This window comes from Ooceraea biroi, chromosome 2 (genome assembly GCF_003672135.1).
Source record: "Ooceraea biroi isolate clonal line C1 chromosome 2, Obir_v5.4, whole genome shotgun sequence".
Taxonomy (NCBI): domain Eukaryota; kingdom Metazoa; phylum Arthropoda; class Insecta; order Hymenoptera; family Formicidae; genus Ooceraea; species Ooceraea biroi.
In genome coordinates this window covers 15,899,851-15,916,597 of record NC_039507.1, presented here as the reverse complement: position 1 = coordinate 15,916,597, position 16,747 = coordinate 15,899,851, and the positions used below count along the sequence as shown (strand labels likewise).

Here is a 16,747-nt window from a genome sequence, read left to right as displayed (position 1 = left end):
CTCGTAATAATAAGCGCAGCTAATCGCGGAGTTTTCTGATGAGCAAAAATAACATCGACCGTGTGCTAGTGTAATTTGTCTTAATTACGCCCCGATAACCACAGTAATTACGCTAATATCCGCATGACGCAGCCGCGAAAATATTTCGCCGCCTATCGCAATCTCGGTTACGTGATACCAAGGTAATACAAAGCGAAAGCGGAGTATGGAGATATGCATACAGTTCTCCTCTTATGCTATCCCAAAATTCTTCGTACGTTTTGATCTACGAAGAATCTTTTTGCAATCATTTGCATTTACGAAGTAACGATAATTATCACGAGGAATTTTCCTCGTAACGCAGTGAGTAATTGGCTAATTGTAATTGCGTTTCCACGAAATAAGTGTAATAATGCATAATTTCGTTGGGTCTCCGATCACAATAGCGATGAGAAATATTAAATCGCATGCGGATATCCGGATAGCGGATAAAGTAAAATCGCTGAATGATTTCTTTGAGGCAACACGGAGTGCAACTGAGTTCATTTGCACACACAGTGCCGTGCTGGTATTAAAATGAAACTCCGGTATAGATCCACCGTACCTATTTCGTACTTGAGGGAAAATTGCTTTTCGTTGTTTCCACGACGACGATGCGAACGGAATTATTTCGTTTGGAAGCAGAAATAATTTGCGTTCGTTTGATCCTCGCGCTCTCACTTTTTCCATCTCAATTTCTCTTTTTCTCTTTACGCGACAACGCGAGATAAAAGGCAAAAGCATTCTTTCATTGTGAATTCTTTCACTGTGAATAAAATCCAATGAAAGCCAGACCATCATAAACACGGTAAGCTGATCTTGATCAAAACATCCGCTGTATCGAAGATCAAAAAAAGATATGAGATGTGATTATTGATATTGCTTTATTTAAGTGCAACTCTTCGATAAGTTTAGCGTTATAAGCTGTTTTATTACTTGCATGAAATGTAAGTTTCAAAGAATTCTCACCAAATTTCAAACACGCATCTTTAACATAATTATTAATATCTATTTACTAATAAAATTGGAGAATATATCTTTTATATAATTCTTGCAATATTTATGGCAATATTTATGACAAAGTTCAAAATATTTATATATAATACATCAAAACTACAATTTCATGTTAAAATATTTATTACAAGTTACATAATTTATGTCATGCTTTGTTTCTATATTATTCTAATTATAGTTTCTATATTATCCTAAATATTTGCAATTTTGCTGCCACCTAGATATTTTAACCGTAACGGTTTGATACTTTGAAGAGTTTCTCTCTGCTCCTTTTAATACCAGCAACGCCTGTTGTTCGTTTCACGTTATGTTTCTACTATTATCTCCAAATGTCTCGCGGTTCATCGCGATCCGTTTGATCTTCGCGCCCGCTAGTTCGCTTTGTACCTTTGGCAGGCGAAGGAGGTAGAGAAAAAGCGAAAAAGGAAGAGGGTCACGGACTGTAAGTTACCGAGTATAACGTCGCCCGGGGATGACGGCTCCGGTATAGCGCCCAAACCACCATTCCCCTCTCTCTGTTACCCCTCGTAATAACGGTTCGCCGTTTTACAGCTGGTCGACTCTTTTATTCGAGGATCCACGTGGATGGCAGGATCCGAGGCCATTCCGGTACGGAGTTTCCTCGAGAGGAGGAGAGGCGGCACCAACATTCCGTCCTACAATTTGCTCGGCATTGCCGCGCCAAGAGGCCGTTTTATCGCCCGGCTAAACTCGCCAGAATGAGGAACGCCCGGTGTCGCGAATGGAAAGGCAACCCCTGACCCCTCGATCCTCGACCACTGTCCTGCGCGACAGGTGAGGGCGATCGCGCGTTTGATTAGCACGTAAAACACGTTGCCAAGAAACACCTTTCCGGCAACTCGCTCCTTCTGTCAATAATTAAAGACCGACTCGTTCCAAGTCAACTTTTATTAAAAAAGGAAACATCAGAGACCCTTAGAGAATTTCGTCGGAAAAAACGCTTTATGACACGAGTCATAGCCCTGGAAGATATTTACTTTGACTTTTAGGGAAAAGAGTTAATTGCTTTCACATGTATTCCTCGGAATATGTATATTGATAAAACGGAAAAAATATTAGAACATTATTTGTTTGTTTAATATCTCGATATTTTTTAAATTTCGTGTTATAAAGTATAATTCAACAGCTTCCAATAATATCAAAGTTGAGAAATGTCGAGATGAATAATTTTATCTTTGATTTATTATAAAAGATAAAAATTTATTAAAACTTTTATTCGAAAACTAGTTATACGAAAAAAGAGGCAAGTTATTTTCTTAATTGCTTTCAACTTTCATTGCATTACTGTTAACACTTCTGACGTTGAATATCCTGTGTGGTTGTTGTATGTATTATTGGCCATTTTAAAATACCTCCAAAAATAACAGTTACCTTTTGACCGATATTGAAAATGCCACTTAATTTCGTACTGTTTGACGTAAAAACAGGATGAAAAGTGGTACGAACAAGCATAAACAATGCTCCCTCGAGTTAACAAAATTGAATTACCTCATCGTTGTGATGGTTATTTTTAAACGAATTTATTTTTCCACTACAAATAAAACAAATAACGATCAAACATAGAACAATGAAACACATATATGAGCATTACTCGAAGACTTCAATATTGTTAAATTGGAACAGCGAGAGAAACATCGAGAGAAAAAATTTTAGAAAGTGACCAAAGATGCCAGATACGCTTATTAAACATGCGTGATGTGCGATTTAATGTTCGCTTGGTGTTTGACTGGTGTACCATGGACTCATTTAAAGGAGGCATCATTGAACAAAACCGTCGTTTTAAAAGAATGAAAAGAGTTGATGACTGGAATTACAAGTCGTCTCCTTCTCACCGAACTCTTGCCGGCACAGTAATGACTGTTCGTGTCTGGAGAGATGTCGTTTGAAAAATGTCAAACACGACGGTTGGTCTTACCAGTGGATCACCGTCATTTTACAATGTCAGCGTTTCAACGACCAAGGTCGCTCTAGCGTTAAAATCCTTACCAGATTAACATTTCTTGAGCCACTAGAAGTAATCATCGTGTCGCAAGGAGTCATTATGATTGGGCTGAACGCGTTACTATGATCGCGTTACACGGTAGCAGTGCAAGATAATTATATTTCCACATGTTGATTTTCTCTGTCAATCGTCAATTAAGATGAAATAAAAGATATGAGTCGTGTCCTTGCGTAGTTCTTTCCACACAAGAGCTGAAGACTTTTTCGCTAAATTTCTGCAATTTTCTAATTTCTAAATTGTATCTAAATTCGTGTTAGATCATTACACAAATGTCTACAAGAAATTGATCATATCTCTGTTTAGGTATAATCTTTAATTTGATCGTTTTCTTTATACCTATAATCATCAGAGGTATATTTAATCTACTAAAATATCATTTTCGGTAAAGATTTGTACATTCTTTTCCTCTTCTTCTTTTTCATGATAATAATAACAAATACTTTTAAAAAGCAAGTTAAAGGAAGTAGTTCTTCAGAGAAACATGTGGAAAAAAATATCGGAACTGCTCATGGAGTTGAAATGCAAGAACCTGAAACGTCTCAATTTCAAACAGGATCGAAGGATCCATGGTTGAAATCGACCGGACGAGCTCGAACGGGATCAGGGGAATGCGATCGTTTTCGCGGGTCCCGCTCTCGCCGGACCCGTCAAGACGGGCCCGAAACGAGTTCCAGGAAGAAAGACAAAGGGTCTGTAATGATGAGGTAGAACGATGCGCGGGGATGGGCAACAGAGAGAAAGAGAGGAAGAGTCGCTGCTGTTCCTGACGAAAGCTAATTTGACTTCACACTTCCATTGCGAAATTGTCGGGACCGAAGGCCCGTGCCAGGACAAAAGAAAACGTGAGTACGCATACGTCCTCTTTCTCTCCGTCTTGAGCAAAGCAGTTTCGGAAGAAGTCCGGCGGCCATTATTATCAAAACGGAGGATCGAAAGGCACGTATCTCCAGCGGAACAGGTCGAAGAGACGCCGAAATCGTTTGAATTTTAAACCACTTGTGGCGCGTTTGGCCTGCTCGAAGATTTATGGCTCCGACTATTCTCTCTTCTCCACTCGATGCTGGAGAGAAAAATGAAAATGAAGAATGCACATGGCGCGCACACATGGTACTAATTGCACGAAAATGTAGAGATTCGACGATGCGTGAGAATTCATGCATGCTGCTTTAATTCTCGGCAGGAAGAATGTCCCTTCTAGCTTTTAATTTCGGGTTAGCGTGCTGTATTGTATTCCTTAGAAATTTGTATGAAATAGAGAACTGTTAATGACTCGTGAACACAAAGTAAATGTGTTGAATATAACAAGAGCAAGAAAATGCTATTACATTCAAGAAGTATAAAATAGAGGGATGGAAAACTCGAGACATATAATATTGCTATTATTATCATTGCCGCAAATTTCGCTATTATACTTTCTCAAATATTACCTAATTGATATCCTTGAGAATCAGTTACCTAATAACAGGATCAATTAAAAAAAGAATATTAAACAGAATGGATAAAGATTTAGTTGTGACTCATAACATGTATCTTTCACATTACACGCTACTGACTAAGGGATAATGATATAGCTGTCATCGAAAGCATGCCTAAAAGGCATGAAATTTAACGTACCACACCTAAAACTAATATACGCAACTTTATTAATGCGTATTTAATGTGCTGCGAGATGTATGTGCAGTGATGAAATTAAAGCGCACCGAAACGAAGACAACGAATCGCTTACATAATGCCCTTGAATATTCATCGATGGCAGGATGATAAATGAGCCGGAATGCGATAATTATAAAGAAGGATATAATTCCCAGAATCCCTTCGTACATCGTACCGGAGATTATCATGGCATGAAGTAAGATTCACATTTTTTTCTATACCGATCAAACTTCATCGCGAAAAAGGCCTAGTCATCGCGCAAAACGGAAATACTTTAATAATTTATACTGATTTAACGAAAAAACACGTGTCTATCGCAAAATATCATTTTATCCTTTCCTTAATCAGAAACTTCTGCACTGAATACTCGCAAACAAACATCTGGTGGCATTTAAAAAACATATCTATATATGAATCACGGACACGTCACGATCAATAGTGATAAGCACCTTTTTATTTTGAAAGTTAAAGTGAAACACTGTATTTTCAGCTTTTCAATTATTCTATTATTCACATGCCGATCAATCATCATGAATGATTCGTGGGCTCGCGCGCGCGTGTTCATTTTAGATTTCGCGCACGCGACGTCGTCGATCTATTTATAGACGAGTAGTCATGTCTACCTGTCGATTAGCACGTCAATGATGAGAAAGACAAAGGCAAACCGGCATGCAGTTCTCGAACGGCGCATTTGTCGGACGCGTGACACATCTCGCACGATCGTACGGAATGCAAATCCGAAGTCTCAATGTCAACAGACGACGTGCGAAAAGATTGGAGTACTTTCGGCATGCAAAATGTTCAAAGCCGCACTGGAACATCGATCATTTGATTTATTCTGCTCTCCGTCCACATTTAACAGACGTCAAAATAAAAAAGACAAAATATTCGGGAGCTCCAAATTGATGAAGCTGTTCGCCTATTACGAAGAATATGAACAAGAATTTCGCGCGGGGCGAGGCGTTCGGCAAAACTAATCGCATATCTTACATCATCCATCGTGATGCGATATCCGCCTGACAGGTCGACGAATATTCGGTGAACAGCGAACGGAACCGGCTTTGCACATGCACGAACGTACCCAACGAACACGCACGCATAAGAACACACATGCAAATGCACACGCGCGTGCATGCAACACACCGCCGAGCAGCTCTCGAGTGAGCAGGCGTGGATTATTGCGCGAATGATTCAGTGACCAGTCATTCGCACGAGTTCACGGCTGTTTTCTTGTTGGCATCGTTGCCGCGATACGTTCGCGATCCCCATCGTCCAGGCTTTGTCGTAACAACGTTTTCTTATTAAAGACGGGAGTGCCGTTACGAGAGATAAAGGTCGCGTACATGCAATTGGGCCAATGTGTCGATTAACCCCACGTCAACGCTGTATCATGTCAAGAAGCGTACTCTGAAAGTATTATTATGTACGGACGCTCATTGCCTAATATACAAAAACGTGCGTCTAAAGGTCTGTTTCTGTTGGAAGAACGACGCGGTATAATAAGTAATATGAAAACTGTGAGAAAAGAGAATAGTCGTGAGAATCTCTGAATACTAAAAGTGGTAATTAAAAACTTTTCGTGACTACCAAGATATTTAAATCACAATTATTGTGGACAATATTCATAATATATAGTCAATATAGTCTCTTAATTTTAAAGTAGATATTTTATCGAAACAAAAAACGGATATAGGTTTTTAGTTTTTTGTATCTTGAAACAACTTGTTACAAGTTGTTGTGCAGCCGTACTACATCATACATCATACTAATTATGTGCCAGAATTACTTCAAGTTTTTATGTATATTGATTTAAATCGCTTGTCTCATCGACAGCGTGTGCAGCTGAAACATTTTTATGCCGACGTGAACGAATGCGCGCGGCGGTCAGGATGCGGGCAAAGACTACGCTTGAAAATTGATTAGCCCATTCATACTTTCGGTGCTCGTCCTTCCTCTCTCTTGTCCATTCATCGCAGCTACGTGCTTCGTCGTTGTAAAGCTGGCTCCAGACAACGCATTCGCTCGCAAAATATTCGCCGAAGAATGAGCAATATAATATGTATGATAATATGCAGAATATTACTGCAATAAATGAAATGTTGGAATTAACAGATATCAAAATTCCATGGTCCTGATTAGAATTTTTGCTTTCTTTTGAAGAGTTTTAGAGTTCTTTATTATTCAAAAATAAAATTCCAGTTTCATTAACACCATAGTTGCATTTAAAAAATGGAGTGGTAACTTTACACTCAATTTCAAGATTGAATCATTCTAAATAGAGCTTATGCGCTTCTTTTTAAAATATTCTAGAGTTCCTAGTAAGTAAGAAATATTTTTTATGTTGAACAAAAAAATAAAAAAATGAATAAAAAGCAATTAAATTATTTTTAATAGTTCTAGTAGTTCTGACAGCAGTTCTGGATAGAGTTTGAGAATCATGAGTATTATTCTTAAGAAAACAAGCGATTCAATAAACGAATAAATTTCGCAGGAATGTATCTTGATCAATCTTAATTAATCCATGCTCAACAAACAGTCAACAAGTTAATTCAAAAATTTATTTGAAAGCGCGGAATAAAATCTGTTTGTATTTAACAATTGTATTGCCTGCTAAATGCTGTTATTTAATTTTACACGCACTATTCCATCTTCCATTTGATGTATAAAGTGCCAAACGAGTGGCATGACTTCCACCACTTCATTAACACCCGTATCTGTCCATTCGAATTAACGACGCGTCGCTCCTTAATATTCTTCCCGCGACGAGGCGAAATCCAACCGTTGGAAACGCCATACTTCCCCGAGATCGTAACGACGTCGTTTCCGCACCTCTCTCTCCGTAACGCACCACGTGCGGCACGACCACGCCGTTAACACCGCGACGTCGTCATCGTCGTCGTCGTCGTCTCTAACGAGAGAACAAACTTTTCCGCTGTGGAATCGTTCGAGTCACGGAGACGTTACACCAAGAATAATACAGAACGCCACGTCGATTTTCGTCGGCGGATTCTTTTCACACGCGCGCGCGCACACGCGTACGCACGAACAGACCGCTCCGCCTCGACCGGCGTCAAAAATGCACCTCGCTCGTATACATGACTGGCTGGATGACGTATCTCTCCATTACTGTCCATCTTGGAATAACTCGCAAACGGTCGTGTGCACTAAAGTTACCAGTTATTGTCTAGAATAGATGTGTTTTCACCGCGTTATATTCGCGCAGTACTGTAGGCATTGACAAGCTATTCCAAACCATTTGGATCCAAAACTTAAATTTAAATAAGCATATTTCTTCGTCATTTATATAAATAACACTTAGAAGAAGAAAATTTCGAGTTTTGACGTTTCCGAAATAATCCTGACGAGACAATTAAATCCACATTCCTTAAGCATGGATAGTTATGTTAAAAATGATCGTATCGTTATTCTCAAATTACTATCTTCATGATAGGGTCTGAGAAATGTATCCTAAGTATGCACTGTTGACACAGGCAAAACTTATCCACTTTCCTGAGATCTAATGTTTCACAAAACGATAGATTCTCTAAAGCTTGGAAATGGTACAAACCGCTCGAAAAAGCTGCAGTTTCGTGCCGTGGGCGGAGGAATAAAGAGAGCATTGTGGCCGTTACGAGAACGGAGGATTACACACGATTCACCGCTCGAGACTCGGGGATGATATATACGCAACGGAATACCGTAGGAAAGAATACTGGCCGCATAAATTCGGGGTGCGAGTCGCGTCGCACGACGACGACGACGTTAAGCAACATATTTCCCGACTCGCGCTTGTACTCCAAAACGGCATTAAAGTATTAAAGCGTTCCGGCGAACATCCTCATGTCCTGTTCTGTTCTGCTTGTTCGAACCCTCCGTGTTTTCGATTATGCGAGATATATTCGCGTGGTGCATTACATCTGGAACACCACCAGAAGCACGTTCGTTCTGTCATCAGCGTGAGAATTACGTATCTTCACAATTATTTTCACAAGTTGTAAAGCAAGAAACTCGTAAAATATTCACGTGCTCAGAAAATTTTCCAGACTTGCGATCGCCCTACGACAGAATATTCGAGTATGAAAGTTCGGATAACGGCTTTGCCTGCGTCTCTGAATAGCTTGTTCTCGACTTGATTCAAGAAGTCGTATGCGTATGCAGGCATCTCGAAAACACTCGTGTATATATAAGGTGTCGTAGAAATACCGATCTTCACACCTGATATATCTTTCTTCAAATTTCAAGTCGACTTATTCTTAAAGAAGAAAATGTCATTGTTAAAACTTAATTTTTCTTCCTGTACAGTTACAGGATTTCTGCTCCATCGTCTTTTGTTTCTCTATCTCCCTTAGATAACTGACAATTCACGCAATTAATTTATAACAAAATTAAAATTTACAATTAATTATATATCGAACAAATTAATGTGACATGTCGAATAAATTAATAAATTCTTGCTTTGAAAAATTTCTAGTTTTACATATTGTTCCCCGAAGTGTTAAAATATTGAAACTCTGCTGAAATCTTTTGTTCCGTGTGAAAATTTCGTTTTCGATCCTAGGAAATCACATTGTGCACGTATATTCGACTATGAATTGCCAAAAGCATTATTTTATTCGAATCCTGATTGTATCGAGAGCCGATCAATACGTTTTCATGTGTTTTGAACTGTATTTCCATCTCGTTACGCAAAGGATTAAAAAATGTATCTGTATTCGTTGTATACCCTAAAACGCCTTCGTTTCAGCCAATAGCAAAATCACATCGTGCCATTAATTTTATTATCATTCGTATTTTTGCGTCATGAAAATGAGATATATCATGTCAAAATGTATTGACACTTCACCAAATGCTTCACCAATATGCACGATCTGTGAAATGCATTTACGCTTCTGCACGATCTGTGAGATGCATTTTACTTTCTTGAACATAAAAGATAACTGCAACTGCAGTTATGGTTGAAAAGGATGACATACAGTATATTATGCAGTTTTACACAACGAACACAGTAGAAAAGAATTTCAAATACCTCTTGCGCGAGACAAATATATGCGTGTTGCATAATAATCGCATCAGAGCCATATACATCTGCCAGAGTTATGACCACTCCCCGTATAACACGATAGACTAGAGATACTGGAGAATATAAGCTTGGAAAAACTTGGATGATTTTCTTCAGATGTCCTAGTGTCAAATTCTACTCCTACGAGTGCTTGAAGAACAAAGGAATCTCACTTTTGAAATACAAGAAATCAAAGACAGGAAAAACCTATCCTCCGATTCGAATGAATATTTTGACAGGTTTAAGATTTTAAAAAAAATTGAAGAAATTTTTGTTAAAAGTATAAACTATAAATTTGTTAAACTATTATCTCAGAAGTGTTAATACAAAAAACTAAAAAACTCCAAAGTATAATATACGATGGAATTTTATTGGCAGATAGCGAAACATTCGTTTCAGAAATATAAAAATTAATTCTCATATTAATTCGTTTAATTCTTTGACCACATTCTTCTCTTGTACCCGTTAGATAACTTTACGTCACACTGAAAATTTCTTCACACACTCTTCTTTTCTTCAACTAATTTAGAATTCAATGGTATGGCTAAAACAGTGGTTCTCACAATCCACTCAAACTTTCAACTAATAAAAAATTAAATAATTTTTATCAGAAAATTAAGCGTACAGGAAGTAACTTGTAATTTATTGTACTCTTTGTTGCTTCTACAAATTTTTCAAGAATCTAAAGTAGAATTTTGGTTTGACGTAAGACATAATCCTCTCTCACATTTTCGAATTTAAATGTATTAAATAATATAAAAGTAATTCAGTGTACAGATAAAAAATTAGAACGTTAAATAGAATCTTTGGTGCATGAAGAAAGATATTTGATAATGATTCAATGGAGACGCGCAAAATCAAGAGGTTAAGAACCGCTGCTCGGGAGAGATGCTCTCGAGCTCGACTCGCTTTCTTCTCAACGCGAACGCGGCGTCTAATGCGTCTAAAAGTCGTGCTAAACGGAGTTGAGCGCATCGGTGAGAACTCCGTGCTCAGAATGCGACGGTCTTTAAAACCCCGTAAACGGCTCGTAACGCCCAGTTTATCCGTGAATATCCTGAATAAAGGACCCGACATAAAGAACCTCTCGCATCCATCGGAATTTCCGAGAGAAACAAAACCCAAAGTTCAGCCGAGCATGAAGCTAGATTCAAAACGGAGCACACGAATTTCCCAAGACGTCCAAACAACCGAACGAGACGAAACCCTTGATCGATCGACGATCCGAGTCGAAAGTTTATCGACCCTACGATCACCGCTCCTCGATTTCCTGTAACGTACTCTCGGCTCGGTATCCATTTGGAAAGGTCGTTGATGATGATAGCGATTACCGGCCGATACACGGGCAAGACAAAAACCACGCCTACGCGACGAGAGATACATGTCCGCCGCCGTCGGGAAGTAGTCGCCCGAGTAGGATTCGGCTTGGAGTCAGCACCATGATGGTGGAGGTTAAGTCTTACCTGTCACGCGTGTTGGCGCCCGTCGGCGGCTTTCGCGTCTCTCCGTGGAACTTCGACGGCGGCCCGCACGCCGACACGCCTGCACATTATCCCTCGGCACGTCACTAGCCCCGTATCCGCTTCGCCGTCTGATTCACTATCACTCGTTTTTAAGGGAGGTCCCGAAATGTAACCACCACTGTGCGACGAACGAACGCGGTTTAGTCACCACTGTACGAACGCTATTGAACTGCTCCGCACTTCTCTCACGTGATCACACAGCGACACTCGCGCACGCGTCCTCCCGCACGGAGCGACGATCGTTCGACGAACTGACCCGGACTGTGAATCACGGCTACGGTGGCGAAGGGCTCGCGAGCTCCAGCGGCGAGGACGACCGAGCGCGCACGAACCTGACCGAGCGCGCGCGAACCTGCACGAGCAGGCGCGGCTCCGCTCCGCTTCTCAGTCGAGTAGCCTCGACGCACCACGTTGTGTTCTCTTCGTGCCGCTTCGAGGGGTGTCGCGTGACCACTAGAAGTCGCGCAACACGCCGGTACACCGTCTGGCACGAAGGCTACACTCGTTATCTTTTTGCTCTCGTTCCCGATCGTGAGATTCGCCGTACATCGGGTAGGCAGGTAGCGGAGTGAAACGAGAGCGTGATCGCGCCCGCGCGCGCGCGCGCGGCAGCGGTAGCCCTTCGCCCGATGTTCCTTTTCCCCGAAACGTTTAACCGTCACCCTTTTTCGCCCGTTGCAAATAGAAACGCGAGAGAGAGAGAGAGCGTACTCGTGTACGAAATACTCGGCGAGTACTTGTCCTAAAGGGATAACGCGTGCGCGCGCAGGCGAACGACGGTGTTCTCGCTAATACAATTAACAACTTGAGCGAAGGCGTTCCTAGCGAACGAGACGACCTTCCTACGAGCGAGGACGTCGCTGTTGCAAAACGACGTGCTCGTGCAACGTGACTCCCCGAGAACTCCTCGTCGAAGTTTCGCGCGTATCGAGTTTCTCCGGAGAAAACATCGCGCGCGATATTCTTCCTGCTCGGCAGAGCGACGGACGACGCGTTCTCACGTATTTTTATCGCGCCCGCCGCGGGGAAAGCTTCGACTTCAATGGAATTCCCTCTATAGTCGGTGCGCCTTGCCGCTCCGACGCTACCTTGCGACGGTCGCATGCGGTTGCGCGCGCGTCCTCGCCGATTGAAATAACACGTGCGAATCGAGGCGGTGCGATCACGATCGAACAGCAAATCCCGTGACAGCTCCGTCGTGCCTAATAGCGGATATGATGATAAATAGATATCGTGATGATGCAAGAGATGGGAACAAATTGCACAGCAACGTCACGCGTACATTCTACATTGCTTGGCTCTGTAATGAATAAAGGGTAAAAGAATAAAGGAATAAAATGAAATTAAATATTTTACCACATAGAAACGCGTCGTTCCATTGATGGGTAAATCTACCGATTAGCGAACCCACCTCCTATCACCTTGTCCTTGACATATATTATAGAGGTCACCCTCCTGAGTGACCTTCAAAAGGTTTTAGCCGTCGGTCGTTGTTTACTAAAAAATTATTAACAAAAGAAGTTTAATGATTTTGCACGAATTTTCAGCCGTCCACAACAAGCAAAAGGTTATATTTTCCGAAACTGGAGCCCCGGACACATACGCTCGGTTTCAGCCCGCTTCGCGGGAGGGCGGGGGGCGGGGGCGGCGCCCCCGCCCCCCGCCAGAACCAGTGTATCAGATTTTACCGTACAGATTTTGATCACCTGGTACACGGCACGGATTCCGGCGGGGGGGAGGGGCGAAGCCCCTGCCCCCGCCCTCCCGCGAAGCGGGCTAAAAACGAGCTGTCCGAGGCTCCAGTTTCGGAAAATATAACCTAACCAGGTTAGGTTAGGTTAGTTTAAGTTAGGTTAAAGCAGAGAATACTTTGTATTTAACTGTTTATGCTTTTGGTTAAAGTGAAGAATACTTTGTACTTATATTAAAAAAAACTATTCTATATATTAACGATTCACTGCTTTAAATGACTTTCCTTCCTTCGTTCATATACATATTCGTCTTTTATATCTTTCAATATTCAAAATAACTACTATATTTGCAAAATTTCTTTTGTTAATAACTTATTCATAAACAACGATCGACGACTAAAACCTAGTGCGGGTTATTCGGGAAGGTGACCTTTGTAATATATGTCAATATTATGTTCTTGGTTCGCGTAGACAGCTGAAAATTCGTGCAAAATCATTAAACTTCTTTTGTTAATAACTTTTTAGTAAACAACGACCGACGGTTAAAACTTGCACAATGTTACTCAGGAGGGTGACCTCTATAATATATGTCAAGGACAAGGTGATAGGAGGTGGGTTCGCTAATCGGTAGATTTACCAAAATAATAAATTACTTTGATAACAGGATGAAAATATTTGCACATTTTTCCTAATATAGTTTATAGCGTTGAATTTACATTTGACAACGATAGACTGAACATGTGTGTGGACGATCATCGATAAACTACCACCAGCGCGAGCGATCCATTCGAAACTCTCGGTCAGCTGTCCGCGAGTTATTCACATGTTCCATTCTGAGGAAATCACACCTCGAAAATACGCTTCGCAATCGATTTGCGAGCACTTTGGTCAGCACGCCCTACACAAATCGCTCGCTCGTACACGTCCGTTCCGCGCGCAACGCGGCATTAGTGCGTTCAGATGTTACGCGATATGGACGACGACATACGATAACTTCCTCGTCAACGGGCGTTGCACGTAGCGGTGCAATGTGGACATCGCACAGCTCTACGAGTCGTTCGCTCGCGCATGAAGCGAAGGAATATCGTTTTTCGTCAAGCTTTCCTTCCTTCTAGCGGGAACGGACGAGTTTTGCGAGCTGGCCCCGTCAAGTGGTTCGAAATCCGAGCCAGCGAGTGTTTGTTACGCGTATTTGCCTCGATGCAGGATGCAGAACACGGTTACACAGAAATATAAAACTGATCGGCATTAGTACCCCGCAGGAGTTTGGAATGTTTCCAACTAGAACGCCGAGAAGAATATTTAGAGCTGTGAAAATTACTAGGATTAATGGATTTCTATTTATTCTCGCGAACAGCATCCTCGGAAACAGTGTTCAAATATCAGAAAAAAAGCTACAAAAAAAGTACTCCAAAAGAGCTGCGAATTTTTTCAATTTTACTTGAATTATTGTACCAATTTAGATTAATTTTTATAAAGTATCGTACACATATCTTCATGGTTTTGCAAATAAAAATGCAAGATTGACATCGATTGAAACTTTGGGATTTGATCTCGAGTAACGTTCTAATTAATAAAGCATAATGACTGTCGCCGAAGCGACATATAATTTCACGGTTCTTTGTTATTGAGCACAAGCCTCATTATAATGATGAAAGGATTCCATGATGTGCGCATTATCGCGACATCCGCCTTGACCGTTGCAGTTGATAAGACGGGATAGGCCCACGCCGCCCACGCCTGTCAGAACGAAAGCTAGCCCACTCATTCTTTCGAGTCAAGTCGAGTCCAACAGCGTGTCCGACGCGACGCTTACAAGAAGATTCAAAGCAACGTCGAGTATCTACGCGCGCAATCTACGCGCACAGCATCCAAACTATCTCGCCCGGATGTGTCACTTAACCCTTAACCCGCGATGTCGATCCGCGGGCACGTCCACTTCCATTCTCTCCAGTTTCTGCTCTCGTCAAGTGTTATTTATAAACGTTTATCTTATCGTACTTAACGCCGGACGAACGTTCTCTCGTATCCTTCGTGCGGAAAATAATAGAACGGTAGCTCGGCTATTTTATGCGTGAATTATTGTCGCTGTCACGGCGAATTTGTACCACCGAGAATGCGTCTCCGATCTGTAAATCTAACGCACGCGACGCGAAGTCGTCGTTCCTCCAAAGCACGGATGAAAGCTCGAAAGTGAAATCTCACGCCACGACAACAAGTTCACGAGGCGTGAGTTTACGAGCGCAATGGCGTGCCAAAGTTTCCTCCCCGTGTTTTATGACGCGTCGATCAATGTTGGGGGACGATGTCGCGAATGTGTCCTTATCTCCGGAAACATCCTTTCGTTCCGAATACCGCGACGTCTAGGATCCGCCGGTTGATCGGCCAATTAATCACCTACAAGGTGCAAGTTCGTGCAAGTTGCGCGTGAGATTGCCTGTACATCGAATCAAAGGGAACCTCGTGGAAGAGTGGAGCTTGTTCAGCGAAAGAGAAAGGAGTGTGAAGGATCGACAGAGGGCGAGAAAGAGACAAAGAGCAGGTAACGAGAAACGGAGAGAGACAAAGAGGCAGAGAGAGAGAAAGAGAGAGAGAGAGAGAGAGAGAGAGAGAGAGAGAGAGAGAGATGGCTGCTACAGGATAGGTAAGAGAGATACGGTCGTTGGCCGGTTCGGGCAAGGCTGCTGGCAAGGAGAACCAGGGCTGTAGTCACAAATAAAGAAGGCGGGCGCACACCTCCATCGACACCGCTGCTATAATAACGGGGCGCGTACTGGAGAAAAAAAGAATGGGGAGATGCGAATCGTCTCTCCCCCGTCCGTTCGTCCCGCTTCAGCAAAGGGCCCGAAACCGGTGCGCTACTTGCAAACCAGTTCCAGATTTTAAAAAACGCGCCTGGTGCAATGCGCGCAATGCCCGCGAAAATAAAGCGTTATCTCAGCGAGCTCGTTCCATTCAATCATTCAAAAAATTATAATCGGATTTATCACAATATGATTAATAGGATCTGCAACACATGAAAAATATACTCGAGAAACACCGTATTACCAGGGGATTGGAGAGTTTAATTCCCAAATTAAAGTGCTTCATACTTGGTAATTGCTAAAAAAAAAACGCGTAAGTGTTGAAAAGATTAGTTTTTTACTCAACTGATTGAAAAATAAATTTGTTTTATTTTTTCTGCAAAATTATCTATATATATCTTGCCAAAGTTACAAACTTATTTGTCCGCTTCAACATCAATTTAAAAAATTAGATCATTCAATTAGAGAGTTCACACTCTTCTATTATTAACCTAAATTTAAAAAACTGTTTTTACTTCAAGAATTTAGTTAATCAAAAAAAGAAATTCCATTATATACCAGAATAAAACCTTAATCGCCTTTGCACGTGAATTATTTTTATCATGACAGTATCAGATATCAGATTACTTGATATGTTGCTTGAAATTCTAGATTTTTAATTTGGAATTTTAAATGTGATATGCGACGTTACATAGAAATCTCGTTTGCAACGCTTTGTATATAACTAGCCTTTACCATCGAGTTACAATCAAATGTAAATGACTAAAAAAACTACAACGTAAGAAGGAAACACGTCATTGGAATGTCACTGGAAACCGTATCGATTGCCGCGCAGGTATGTCATTTATGTCGTATGAAACCGATGTAAATCCGGTTTCGAAAATCTTGCTGGACTCGATACCACCAGCCTGCGTCTACGTCACATTAAAATGCATAATGTGGGAACTGGACACGCATCGCTT

The 16,747-nt window shown here is 41.4% G+C and overlaps 1 protein-coding gene across 2 annotated transcripts in view; it reads right to left on the bottom strand.

Annotated features, from left to right (window-relative positions):
* LOC105280134 (plexin-A4) overlaps positions 1-16,747 on the bottom strand; it is a 234,719-nt gene that overhangs the window by 185,314 nt on the left and 32,658 nt on the right. The window contains exon 1 of one of the 2 annotated variants that reach the window (XM_011340394.3): positions 11,231-11,554. The exons of the other annotated variant lie outside the window; for it this stretch is intronic. The gene's annotated coding sequence lies outside the window, so the exon portion shown is untranslated. Of the gene's footprint in view, positions 1-11,230; positions 11,555-16,747 lie in introns of those variants that run through there. 2 annotated transcript variants of the gene reach the window in all.